This window comes from Nymphalis io, chromosome 24 (assembly GCF_905147045.1).
Source record: "Nymphalis io chromosome 24, ilAglIoxx1.1, whole genome shotgun sequence".
Classification (NCBI taxonomy): domain Eukaryota; kingdom Metazoa; phylum Arthropoda; class Insecta; order Lepidoptera; family Nymphalidae; genus Nymphalis; species Nymphalis io.
The window spans coordinates 6223746-6239275 of record NC_065911.1 but is presented as its reverse complement, the minus strand read 5'-3'; the positions used below and the strand labels follow the sequence as shown (position 1 = coordinate 6239275).

Below are 15530 nucleotides of genomic sequence, written 5' to 3'. Positions count from 1 at the left end.
CAAAAGTGTATGCAAAGCAACAGCATATTATGGTATTTCATTAATTTAATTTAGTATCTGTGCAAAGTTCAAACTCTTATGTCAATCTAGATAAGAGTGTGAAAAAGATAATATTATAATTTTTCATTCAAGACAGTCTAAAACTGACTTTAAAGTTATTCTAATAATGAAATTGAACAAATTTTATTTTTTAATATTTCATACTAGCTGTTCCCCGCGAGTTCGAGCGCGACCAATACCTGTCCTCATATAATCCACATCTCATTGTCAAATTTCGTGTCAAGTCAGTTAAGTGATATAATGGCGATGAACAAACAAACGGACAGAGTTACTTTCAAATTAGTATTATAGTAAGTATAGAAATAATATTAGTAGTTATTTGATTGGATATTTCAAATAATAACATGACTTAAATGATAATCATTAATTATCTTTTCTATATTAATATTACCTATAAATACAAAAGCTAGTCTGTTTGGTTTTCATTGATATTTATGGAATTTAGTATGAGGTACCATAAACACGAAGGAAGAACTATTTAAAAAAACACTATGACTTTATATTGAGTATTAATGACCCAAAAAATGTCACTATCTAATAGAACAATATGAAAGTATAACTAAACATTGTAAAATATCCCTGAAATAATTGTTTTCTGATATCAAAACAAAGCAGAACCCGAGAAGCCGCGGGCATAACTAATAAATTGTACTTATACAAATATGAATGTATGACTTTGTATTTTATAAGGTCTCCATTTCCGTGATGCCAAGAAATCTTGCCCATGTTCGTGATCACGGGTCGAAACAGTTCGGGTCGTGATATCATATTTTGAGATGTCGATATTCCGGGTATAACTTACTAAAACTATACGAACTGTCGATAACATCATAACTGTCTTCAATTCACATATATTTTATGTTTTTTTTTGTGTATAATATTATAAATATGAAGTTTGTTTGTATGTAAAATGATCTAACTTTCACACTGTTAGAGGTTATATTTTTTGAACATAAACTGTATAATAAGGACATGAAATTCACGTTTGTCACGTCAATTTAAAGCGAAACTGCGAATCAACTTATATAATAATATTATACCAAATATATATACAAAAATTTTCTCCGTTATGCGCCGCATCTTTCGGTAATAGTTATTACAGTTAGGCATTACAAAAAACACGTCTCCTTATTTATTAATATAACTTTAAATCCATTGTTCATTCAAATTAATTATTCAAAATTCCGTTACAATTGCATTTTTAATAAGTACATATTTTATTATATAGTAAACATTTCAAACAGACATTTCAGACTTATTTTAAGTGGAAGGTTGGAACTTATTCCACCACATGAAAGTTTCCTCACGATGATCACTTCACCATAGAGCACGCAATTGAAGCGGATGAAATATGTGGCGATTGAACGAATGAGCCATATCAACACCAAATACCATTAATTAAAAACTATCAATCCGGGCTACGCACTGGAGGTATTCTAATTTTACATTCCTTTAAACAATGAAAATATGTATAAACATATATTGATGTAATCGGTATAGAGGTAAGCAATTTATCCAGCCGTGTAAATTGATTACACCGCACGCCCCAAGTTTTTTTTCCACAAATATATTGTAATATCCCTCAATTGTTCAATATTGCAATTGTTTATGGTAACTTTCATTCATAGATAAACTTGATTTAATATGATATTTATTTTTATAAGGATTAAAACTGTGACAAATGAAATGTTTTCGTAACATTTTTGTATGTTTCGTTACTGTTTAAATTTTGTAATAGTTTTAATTAAAATTTATTAATTTGGCTATTTGTGTTTTCATAGACGCTTGGCTTATCTTTTTAATTCAATGAGAAATAACTTAATAATTACCTTTAAGTGCAAATGACAATTATCTTATTGAATATTTTTGGGGTTTCACCATCGCTTGATTATTCTTATTTTTTTTTAATTTATAAATATTTACATGAACATATGTATATTGGCGGATTTGAAAGATATGCATAAGTAACTATAAAAAAATATCGTATTTAAGAAAAAATATATATTAATTATAATTATTGTAATTTTGGCTGTTAGTCTATTGCTGTTGACTCTATTAGGTACATAATCAGTTAACGGGGTCCGTTTGAGTACTAGGAATCAATAAATACCAAAGAAGTTGAATTCTTTCATGAACTCTGTGTTCACTTAAAACGTAAATCATTCTTTGGTCGTGATCGAAATTTCTGAATCTGAATTCGGGTCGTGATATGAGATAAGAGTTGTATCGCTCGAATATACTTAGTATGTATGTAATATGTATGTTATATAATAAAATGAATATTGCATTTAATAAGGATTTAATATAAAAAATTGGGCATTATCTCTACACTTTTATATATTGAAAGTAAAATGCCTTTGATATTGAAAATCGAATTCATTTTTAAGAAATCAATTTGATTGCGTTATACATAATTTAATTCGAAATTCAAATGTTATTTTTTTAACCTTTTTAAAAGTCACTAATAGTGTTTAGAGGCTGTGATAACAAAATATTGTGCTGGATCAACATTTATATCAAATGTGCGTTATAACTTTATAATTGTATGACTGCAATGACTTTATATGTAGTAATTTATATAAAAACTTAAGTTACATTCGTGTGAAACATGAAGGATGTGTTAAGAATAATTATTTATTTAAATGAAATGTATTCTCACTAAAACAAACACGCGATTACACATTCATAAAAATGCAACGTCGACAAGGGGTTAGGTGATAAATAAAAAAATATTCCTGGCAATTCCCGGGAAAGACTAAAAACGTGACCGAACTGCAACACCGACCGGGCTCCCCGTCGTCGTTGGATTTCTTTGTTTTTAAAGTTACAAAAAGTAAGGCCCTTCTCATTCTGGCCGAGGCAGGTACAAATGCTCTGGACCACATGTTGGAAACCTTTGCTAAAACGAAAACTTGTCACTTGAGTTAAAAGGACACGTTTTAAGGTCCGACGGGTGGAATTTCGAAAACGTTACGGTATAAATACGATTTTACGACAGTTAATTAAATATCTGTGATTTATTTCTTGATTATAATTTTTTTATTTTTTATTTTTAAAGCGGTGTAATAATAATAACTTGATATTAGATTGTTTTTTTAATTAATTCAGCTATTTAACTTACTTGACTGATAAGTAAATGTCAGGTCACCTCGTGTCAAACTGTATTGTGGCGGCAGCAATCCATTCGCATAATAATAAATACAACACAATTCACATGCGCACTTGTCAAATTAATTAAAGAAACTTAATAACACTAAAATTTCTTATCGAACATCCAATTATCCACTGTCACTCGAATCCCCAAAAGTCACTTTTTATTGATAAATAAAAATACAAGCGTTTGTTTATTAAAATATATCGAAAAGAAAAAAAGGGCAGTGACGACGTCCGTCGCCGGCGCGGCGCACACCAATATAGCAATAGGAGGACTCGGAAATGCCGCTGCCGGCGATTTCATCTCAATCTCGCCCGTCGAAACGAGACAGTAACATGACAATAAGCGATTGTAAAACGTCAAGAGCGAAAGAGACGGCCGTTTTCTCATTATGCGCGCGTCGAGACTGACATTTCAATCGCGGCGTCCCACTCGCACGCAAAGTTATTTCTGTACAAATTATATGCGGGCGTATTTGTGTTCCGTCCCTGTCTGGCGCGGATAGTGGTAACCAGATAATGTCTTAATCGCATTTTCTTAGCGCTATGCTGACTGATGCACTAACATAAACAATGATAATTCATGGATTTGCATGAACGATAAAATGTTTTTAATGAGTCAACTTCGATGGGTAAGTAAGTATATGCTTGATGGGTGGGCGGAGTAATAAATTAGTATTCATAGTTAAGATCGTTTTTGTAATGGTGTATTATTAACAAATCATTGACTATAGATGTGGTTTTTACGCTGAAGAATAATGTGATTTATATCGGCATTGTATATAAATAAGTCAAGGCGTTATATAATTGTTATATAATTATAAAAAAAAGACGAAAGTCTTCAACCAATGCGTCTTACCTGCCATGACATACGGTGCCGAAACGTGGACACTAACTGCGGGACTAGTCCACAAATTCAAAGTCGCTCAGCGTGCTATGGAGCGAGCTATGCTCGGAGTATCTTTGAAGGATAAGATCAGAAATGAGATTATCCGGAAAAGAACCGGAGTCACCGACATAGCTTGCAAAATTAGCAGGCTGAAGTGGCAGTGGGCTGGTCACGTATGTCGTAGGACCGATGGCCGTTGGAGCAGACGAGTCCTAGAGTGGAGACCGCGAATCGGCAAGCGCAGCGTAGGGCGCCCTCCAGCCAGGTGGACCGACGACCTTAAGAAGGTGGCGGGCACCAACTGGATGCGGAAGGCGGAGGACAGGGAGCTTTGGCGCACCTTGGGAGAGGCCTATGTTCAGCAGTGGACAACGATTGGCTGTTGATTTTGATTTTGTTATATAATTTGTTACGAATAATACATAAAATTAAAATGTCAAATTGTATTTATTAGCAAAATTTGCCTACGAAATTTAATAATAAAAGATTTTATTGCCGCGTAATTTTGACCCCGATAGATTTATAACTCCCAAAATCAATATAAGTAGGTTTATATGCGAAATAGTTACATTTTTTATTATCTGTATACAATAATGTGACAGATATATATAAGCGAAATATCACTCACTGACTGACTCGTCACGAGCTCTCCAAAACTATAGATCCGATTGATTTGAAATTGAACACAGGTACTCCTATCGCGATGTCGACACTCATTAAGAACGGATTTTACGCAAATCCTAACCAAAATATTTTTTTCCCATACAGGCCGTAACCGTAACAGCCTGTGAATGTCCCACTGCTGGGCTTAAAGCCTCCATTTTTTTTGAGGAGAAGGTTTTGGAGCTTATTCCACCACGCTGCTCCAGTGCGGGTTGGTGGAATACACATGTGGCAGAATTTCAGTGAAATTAGACACATTCAGGTTTCCTCACGATGTTTTCCCTCACCGTAAAGCACGAGATGAACTATTATCACAAATTAAGCACATGAAAATTCAGTGGTGCTTGCCCGGGTTTGAACCCACGATCAACGGGTAAGATTCACGCGTTCTTACCACTGAATATAACAACATGGAGCATGTTAAAATCTATTAATCCCAAAGCAAGGTCTGAGATTTAATAATAAATAGTGATCGATCAGTGGTCGAAATTCGATCATAATAATTATTGATTTGAGTAAAAGCTATTTTTACGGTTTTTTCGAATGCATATATTTCTTAGATTTTTTTTATTTCTCTTATTTCTGATTTTTTAATATAGCTTTTATATAAGCTCTTTAAATAAAAAATAAATAAGCAATTATACATTTATTGAATAACTTTTTTTTTTTTTATAGAATAGGAAGGCGGACGAGCATATGGGCCACCTGATGCTAAGTGGTCACCAAACGCCCTTAGACATTGGCATTGTAAGAAATGTTAACCATCGCTTACATCACCAATGCGCCACCAACCTTGGGAACTAAGATGTTATGTCCCTTGTGCCGGTAATTATACTGGCTCACTCACCCTTCAAACCGGAATACAACAATACCAAGTACTGCTGTTTTGCGGTAGAATATCTGATGAGTAGGTGGTACCTACCCAGACGAGCTTGCACAAAGCTCTACCACCATCTGGTGTAATTATAATAACAGTCTAATTATATAAACAAAAAATATATGTAAAGAAATATAATATCGTATCATTTACAGGGGATGTTTCACCGCAATTGGTCTATAATATTGCTGTATTTCTTAAGAAGCTCAACTAAGACCTTACTTATAAAAAAAAAATTTACTGCTTAAAACTGATCTATAAATATACAAAAATTGCTTGAAATTAATGTATGATACAAAAAATTCGCAAGCGCAGTCTTATTGCTTTCAACAATTTTCAGGCTGTTTTTTTATGAGACGATAATTAAGCAAATATGGGCGTGACCAAATATAGTCTGATATTAAGTAATAAATATATGCCCTTAAATGTTTTAAGGAAAATTACACGCAGTTATGTGTCTGTCAAAAAATAGCATTAACTTACATCATCAATATGATGTGGTTGAGATATACTTTTTATTATCTCCTTGAGAAAGACAGAGATATATATTAGAAGACAAAGAAGAAGTCAAAACATACGTCATATGTCTAAATCTATTCGCCCGAACTGTTACAACTTTTAATTTTAAAAATTGAAAAATCTATTTGGATATTCATCTTTGGCGCTAGTACTAATATTATATGCTATACTCTAGTTATACTATATGCTATTGTCGCTAGCTCCTGATGCCCTGGTATAAATCTGACATCTATTCTATAAACAATTTTTCATTTCAATATTACTAAAATAGTAAAAGCTGTGTTTCTTGCGAATTGATACCATACAAACCAGATTCCAAATCAGTCGTACGTAAAATCTTCGTGTATAGGTATTTTTTTCTCCTTATATTTCCAAATAAAGCCCTAATCTTACCGGTCGTCTGGTTCACTCATTAATTCTGTATCTCTTAAATACAAGCCCAACGCTTTGATGCAGTACTAGAATATCATAAATATATACGTACCCAGTCATCATAAAACCAAAGCTTTGACAAGGTAAGTAAATAAACAACCAAAATAGCAATGTGAAGCAAAAAAATTGAGCAACGTGTAAGCACTTACTGGATACGAAAGGAGCTAATTAGAACATAAACCGTGAAGCTGCCTGAGCATCGGAGTCACATCTACATAAGCAACTGGTATTAAAGTACATTACATTTCTTAATATTTACCACCCAATATTACTTTATATACATAGAACAATATTTACTATATATTGCTAATTCCTTATTTAAATGGCGAGTGAGTCATTGTAATTACAGGCACAATAAACATAGCATCATTGATAGTTGACGTAAAGAAAAGTAAAACTTGGTTTATATTTATTACAGACCACGTATCATCACTCAAACCACTTCTTCGATTTCCTTCTATATTAGTCAAAAATTTAAATAAAAGCCAAAAAAACCCAGTTGCTAGAACACACCAACTTTAACCGAAGATTGCGGATACAGCCCAGACTTGTAGCACTAAATTTTCATGTGCTTAATTTTTGTGTTCATCTTATAATTGGTGGTGAAATCACCTTCTGGAAACCAGTCTGATGTAAATCTGCTACATGTATAGCATTTCAGCAGTTTAACGGAATATGCTCGATTTGTTCAGCATTGGGACTTTGGGGTAACTTAACTTTTTACTTTAGTCAAAATTTAGACATCCAAAAAGAGGTCCCATTACAATTATACGAAAAGCCATACCGTCCCATCATTAGCTATATAAATGCAGTAAGTAATTCAGGGGTGGGACGCAATAATTACCTGTTTGTTAAGTGATGTGTAAATACTCGTCACAGCGCGTGTTTGCTTCGGCGACTACTGCACAAATGTTTGCTCAACGATGACATTGCTCTGGCTGACTGTTCAAGTATTACCAATTTTCTGGGAAACTATACAAGAATTCCTTATTTATACAAAACTTGAACTAGTTATGATCGGACTTAAGTTATTTAAACTTCTTGCAAGTGGTGATAAAAATCAAAACAAGTAAAAATGCATTAAATAAAGGTCCCACGCCCGGGCAAAGGCCTTTATGGTGCTCAAGTGCGACTTGGCTGATACATATTATATACTTCATATGTTACTCTAGATTATTTACCATTGCCAACGAGACGATATAATAACATAAATTAAGCACATATTATTTTATAAAGGGCAAAAACTGGCAACCACAAACACGCCTATAAATATTGACGCTGCAAGAAATGTTAATTCTTCATTACATTGCCAATGCTCTAACAACTTTGAGAACTAAGATGTTATGTCCCTTATGCCTATAGTTTATAGCGTTAAACTGGTGATACCTACCTAGATGGACTTACACAAAGCACCAAGTGAAACACATCATAACTTAATAGTGATTGCCCAAGTTCAAACTCACACACCGAAATCTTCGATTAAGATACACGCGTTTTATACTACGACATCTAAGGTACTAAGCTTTCTAAAATTCAACAACAAATAAACAATTATTGGATTACCCACGCCTGTTTTATATCTATAATGAGTATGTAGATAGATTCACCTCATTTATTGGTATTTATGGTGCTGCTCCAAACATTAGTGTACTAACTTGTAGCGTAAAGTTATATGATTATATAACTTTACGCTACAAGTTCCTTGATAAACGGAATATCTAATGCAAAACGATTTTTCGAGATCAGAATAGTTTTTACCGACATCATGCGTTCAAACATTTTAGTTCAAATACTTTTAGAATCAATTGTCAAATAGGATTTCTGTTCATTTAAATCAATTGGCGTTCTATGGGGGAGGCTTTCGTCCAGCAGTGGACGGCAAAAGGCTGAAAAAAAAGTATATATATAAAATAAAATTAAAAAAAAAATCAATTCAATTAAATCTATTAAATATTCACTTAAATAATATCCTGACGTTATGACAGCAAATATATCAATCGTTTAACGTTTATATTAGGTATATTAATAGTTTTAGTATGTAAAATTTAATGATGATCGGTTGAGTAGGTAATACGTGAAAGCGTAACAAACAAACAATTCCATTTTGGGATTTATAATATCAGTAGGGATATAAAAACAAAATCGCAACAACAAATTATTTATTTATTTATTTATAGAATAGGTAGGCGCACGAGCATATGGGTCACCTGATGGTAAGTGGTGACTAACGCCCATAGACATTGGCATTGTAAGAAATGTTTACCACCGGTTACATCGCCAATGCGCCACCAACCTTGGGAACTAAGATGTTATGTCCCTTGTGCCTGCAATTACACTGGCTCACTCACCCTTCAAACCGGAACACAACAATACCAAGTACTGCTGTTTTGCGGTAGAATATCTGATGAGTTGCGTTACCTACCCAGACGAGCTTGCACAAAGCTCAAAATTACTACCGACTCAAAAACGATTAAAATTCAAGATTTATACACGTTCATGTATAATTTAAACATATAAAAATCTAAATAATTTGTGGCATCAAATTGTATGTATATACTTATAGACTAATGTTTTGGAAACATTAGTCTATGGGGCAATTTCATATATTATAATTAATAGTATTATTGACTGTCTTATATAAGGTTTATTTATATTTAAGGTTTGTTTATAGTTTCCTATAATATTAGTAAGGATATAAAATCACGCAATAATCAACAAGGGACGAATTCTACGAATCTATAACAATACCGATACGTTCCCGATTCAATTCCAATCTAACTTTGACTACTCTATACATTCCCAACCGGAACCCAACCGATATGATGTTAACATATATCTTTCGTAACAGCCTGTGAATGTCAAACTGCTGGGTTAAGGTTTTCTCTAACTTTTTGAGGAGAAGGTTTGGAGCATATTCCACCACGCTGCTCCAATGCGGGTTGGTGAAATACACATGTGGCAGGATTCCAGTGAAATTAGACACATTCAGGTTTCCTCACGATTTTTTCCTTCACCGTAAAGCACATAAAAATTCAGTGGCGCTTGCCCGGGTTCGAACCCACGATCATCGTTTAAGATTCACGCGTTCTTACCACTGGGCCATCTCGGCTGGTACTGGGCCATCTCGGCTGTTAACAAGTATCGTGCCAAAACCAATCTGAATTGTTAACTTTAAACAATAGGAAAACGGATAAACGGCAACGATCTCGCTTCGATTCGATTGTGACAAGTTGTTAGTAGAATTGGTCCCCAGAAGTCAACAGTAAAGTTTAATGTCAGTGAGATTTACATTTTGCGATAAAAGCTCGTTATATTATAAGTACCGTCCCATTGGATTATGAGAGTTAGGGAATAGAGAGTGCACCTGTATTTGCGCACACACTTGTGCACTATAATACGCCTGCGTAGTTGGCTAATCTCTCTTGAGATTGGCTGCCGTGGCCGAAATCGGTCTGGAGGACATTATTATTATAAGTAAGGTATGAATACTAAATCTAATTGAAAATAAATCAAATATTAAACTAAATATATTAAAATCAAAATACAACAACAAATCATCAGCATCATAAAAGTTTATTGACAGCAACAACAATTTAGAAATGCAAACCCCACATGAGTTTATACTGAAAATGTCAATGTATTGCGTGAAATCACATCACTTGCTAAGGGCTTATGAATCATGCATGATCCACCTCCGAAGACTGAGGTACAGAGCAATGTTGTGTATGTCTTAATGCACTTCCAACAAAAACAAAAATCACATCTCGCATCGATAGAACGTGACAATAACATCTTAAAGAAAACACTTGAAATAACCTAACTTTTTGAAATTAACATTCGCACTTTCATCTTTAACATCTTCAAATAGAGTTTATATTTCAATGAAGTGATGTGGATTTGAGTGGATTTTAAAATTGAACAGGTTTTCGTTACGAATGAAATGCTCCAAGAAAAGGGACGGGGCTACAAAAAGCAATCACGGTAAAGCAACTAAACTCGAAAGCTCAAAGGACTTGTGCTGTATTTTGTTTTGTCTGAGCGAGATAACTTGATCATCCACTTCTATGAGTAAACGTTAAAAGCGCTAAATAATAAAAGTAATATTCAACCTTATATCAATTCAATAAAACTCATATTAAATTCGAACCACACGAGATAAGCCGTTTCAACCAGAGCGTGTCGTAAAAAGAACAATTTACAAGTTCGTCTGGTGTAAAGAAGGATAGAAGATATTTTTATATTACACAAGAAAAGGACAAAACACAGCCTCCGACCGAAGTAAAGGCTGTGTATTTTTTCTGAATTATTACGCCGGTTTTGATCTTAATTAAGACATTTTGTGTATTAATAATGAAATAACAATATGAGTCAACTTCACGGATACCAAAAATTGTGAAATATGTTCGTTCACATTTTGGTCCAGATAACTTTGATATGATGATAAGGTTTAAAGACATTAATATTTTAAGTTTACTTTTCTCAAGGTTTGCATTATTTATATTTCGTTGGGAGTTATTTTTATATTCCTTGCTTTGGCACAGCTGCGCATATTTTCCATGTAAATATATTTTAAGATAATATATTTCTAGAAACGAATTATATAATACTATTGTTTTCAGATAAGCCTATTCAACGGTTCGGTCCGGTTTGAACGATAAGTGAGCTAACGTAATCGTAAACTAATCATGAAATTCTATTAAAGAATTATATTAATAATATTGTCACTAAGTAGCTCCAACCCATGGTAAATGTAGAAGTAAGGGTCCTAATCTAAGTTCGATAAAAAGTTGGTCCTCCGACAACCGAATAAAAAATATATATTCTGATACTATATTTAAAGGCTCTATTTAAATGTTAATGCCAATTAAACCGGTTTTTGGTAAGAATTCACGTATGCTCCCGATGAAGCAAAGAAAATTCAGCTTATGAAAAAAAATATAAAGACTTCAGTCCAGCTTTCAGACAAAAAATCAGCTTGGAGTTTAAGATTTATCCGCTTATTTAACGAGCCAGATGTAAGTGTGAAGTGTGATTACCGCACCAAAATAGTAATATGTAACATACGTACTTCAGAATTTGAAGAGTGAAGATCGACGAGTATCGATTCTGCATCATGGGCATGGTGTTTTAGGCAAATGGGCGAACTAATGCTAAATGTATATAAATGTTTCTGCCATCTCCCACACAAATTGGCGCTGTATAGGCCCAAGGGTGTTTACATTCCGAACTCGTGGTAGCTCTACATTTAATTTAATTCAATGTGTTCTTACGATTTGATTACGAAAAGTGCCTACACGAGCCTATTTTAATAAAGAATATTTGGATTTTATTGCTCGGATTAGAGATGAGAGATGTTTACTGTTAACTATCTTAAATATAATAAAAATTAATGCTTGTTTTAAAATAAACATTCACACGATTCTCAATGTCGATGTCAGAACACTCAGCAAGATTGCACGTGCAGTGATAATATTTCACGCTCTTGTATTTACATTATATTCAATAATTTTAAATATATATTTTATTATATATTTTTTTATTTTATTTTGGCTATATCTAACACATCATATTGGATCTAAAAAGACATCTGTGCCCTTCTTTAAATTACTTTTTAAATGAAATAGCATATAACAAGTATTTGACTATAACTTTATATTTATACTTATTTAAAAGCTTGGTGGTAGGGCTTTGTGCAATCTCGTTGAGGTAGGTACCACCCACTGTATTGCTGTAGCTACCCAGACGGGCTTGCACAAAGCTCTACGATCAACGTATATAGTATACAATTAATCATTAAATATTTTTACCAAGTTTGCAATTTGTTCTTGCAAGTCTACTCGATTAACGTCAGATTATTATGTGAAATAAAGTAGGCATTTCAACAGGAGAGGATAAAACGACCCATGGCTTGAAACCTGAACCTTATAATTTAACCACTATTCCAAAGCAATAAAAGTCACGCATATACATCAGATATAAATAGTCAACAAGAAGTTAACAAACCTATATTTGAAAAAAAGTTACACTAAACCATAGCCATAAATAAGAATTTTATGAATTATCGTGTAACGCCCAAATGGATAGCCTACGCTTAGTGATTGCATTCCGAAGCTGTATATTTTATGTTTTTATTAAAAAATATCACATACATAAAACCAGAAAAGACAGTAAATAGAAGGAATTTATTAATTAAAAAAAAATAGTCAAGTAAATTGCTATGCAAACTTCTTGGCCAATCTGAAAATATATAAATACATTCCGAATAGAAACGCCATTATCACTAATTTCGTCAAATTGTATATAATAATATTTGGCATGTTTATCTAGTATAGACATATGTATAATATAAAGAATTAAAATCCCAAGATGGGAAGAGATTGGGCTTCATATAATCACTTACCATAAAGTAATCGATATCTTAATAAGCATTCTAGTCTCGTCTATAATAATAAATCCATTGGATATTGGACAAATATTGGATAAAACCATCCAATAAGTTGGATCAAACACTCCGCCCGAGAATTGATACCACGCATTGACACTAATGTCATCTGAGCCACGCTTTACTAACCTTTATTTCTTTTATTAGACAAACGGACAGGTGCCTCAACCTCTATATTAGATAGTAACCGATCTTCTGGCGTTACTTTTTTTCCCCGAACTCAATTAACATAAATTCCATGGTTTTACTCGTGACGTTTCTTATCAAAATGTTTATTTTTTAAAGAAGTTTTACGCCGGCTCCTAATAAAACTGATCACTTACTTTGGGACCGGTTTACGTGTTATTCATAGTTGAAATTAAATAATATCAAAACGAGGCATAGAAAACGCACACAGGATACAATCGGCGAGTAACATCATTTTTTTAAATATAACAAAGAAGCAAACAAATTTGACGATTAAGGGTATTCTTTGATGTGGCTTTTAAGAAATATAAAACAGTGTTTGCGATGTCAATGCGCCATGAACCAAAAGAAGTTGTAGAGTCAATTGTGCCTGAAATTACCCATCGCCTCTCAACCGCTTTAAGCGTGACATTATACAAATGGCGATTCTGCTAACAAATTGTCACTTTATCGCAATCGAATCGAAGCGTGATCTTTAACGTTTATCCGTTTTGCATAAAAGTTAACAATTAAGTTTGGTTTTGACATAACGGTATATATTAACATCATATCGATTCGGTTACGATCTGAATAAATATAGAAGTTAGATTTAAATTGAATTGGGAACGTATCGCAATCCTTATACATAGATTAGTACAATTCACCCCCAGATAAGCTAAGCCCCTGAGCCCAAATTGCCGAATTACCTTTTGAAGGACCTCGAGTCTGAAGGAAACTATGTCAGGGATAAGTTACTGCTAATTCCTATGTACTAAATGAGTACTATAAAATATTTAAAATAAATATTAGTTTCAGTTATTCGTGTTGTTTATTTATTATAAATAATTGCTCGATACTAACCTATTATTATTTATGTATAGTATTTTTATGTGGGCCTTGATTGGTTAATAAAAAAATATAAATACTTAAAATAACCGACGAAATATATAATAAAATAAAATATACAGATAAAATAATTCCAAACAATCCTATTTATACTAAATACCTTTTAAAGCTGTTTATTAAAAATATCGCTAAGCATTACTTTTCGCTCGCAATATGATATTAAGTAATCCTTTTATAGTTTTAACAGGCACATGTTTAAATATTAATTGATTCTTATAAGATACATGTCTGTTCGCTACACAAATGCAATTATTCTTGGTATTTAATTATCAAGTTCGTAACACCTGCGTAGGATCATTTTACGTAATACTTAGTATAATGTGTCGAACGCGCTTACACAATATCGTGATTAATTTTATTAAAATTTGCAATTTTATATCTGTATATTTGTGTGATAATTTTTTTAGTGAAAAGTTTTAACTAATATTTGCTTGATTGTAGGGCTAGGGTAGTGTGGGTACCACCCACTCATCATATATTCTACCGCCAATCAGCAATGTTTATGTGTCCGGTAAGGTATAGGATAATCTTAGTGTCCAAGGCTGGTAGCGCATTAGCGGTGTAAGGGAAAGTTAATATTTCTTAAAATGGCAATGATCCGGTTGACATGTTTACATTATTATAGAAAAGATTTTTGGAGACACAGTGCAAACAAAAAGTATTTCTGTGCAATAATCGATCAGTTAGGTAAAACATGAAACTACAATTAAAAATTGACGTCTGCTAAGTTTAAGGACTTCTGGCAAAAAAGCCAGATATCGTAGTGGTGGACAAAACACAACTAAGAATGCTTTTGGTGTGTATCCATACTATATGATTAGCACCTTGAGGCGGAGAAAAACATAAGTATCTCGTTCTGCCTTTTGTATTTAAGTTTATTTTATGTAGTATTAATATTATATTTATATTGTATGCGGAAATTATAGTTGTAAGTGTATATAATAAAAATTATAATAACATAAGAAAGAAAGTTACTTCAAAAAATTAGAAAATAAGGTTTTCGTTGTATAATTCTTATAATTTTAATTGCTTAATCTTACTTTTAAATTTTGTACATACCTGTATGATCTCAGGTATCACTCAGATAAAATATTGCACATATATTTTGACGCGCCAGTTGGCGGGGTGGCGTTGGTGTGGTAGATACTTGCCTTTCTCGCCGAAGGTTGTGGGCTCGATTCCCTTCCAGGAGAGACATTTGTATGCATGAACATGTCTGTTTTTCCTGAGTCTGGGTGTAATTATCTATATAAGTGTATATTTACAAAAGAAAAATAGTATATGTAGTATATCAGTTGTTTGGTTTCCATAGTACGAGCTCTGCTTAGTTCGAGATCAGATGGCCGTGTGTGAATAATGTACCAGGATATTATTAAATTTATGATTTGTAATACGTTTATAAATTAATTGTTGGTGTGTCATAT

At 33.0% G+C, this 15530-nt stretch overlaps 1 protein-coding gene across 2 annotated transcripts in view; it reads right to left on the bottom strand.

Annotated features, from left to right (window-relative positions):
- LOC126777823 (transcriptional activator cubitus interruptus) overlaps nucleotides 1-3454 on the bottom strand; it is a 101995-nt gene extending 98541 nt beyond the window's left edge. For both annotated transcript variants that reach the window (XM_050501003.1, XM_050501004.1), the window contains exon 1: nucleotides 3182-3454. The gene's annotated coding sequence lies outside the window, so the exon portion shown is untranslated. The remainder of the gene's footprint in view (nucleotides 1-3181) is intronic.
- Nucleotides 3455-15530: the final 12076 nt, after the last annotated feature.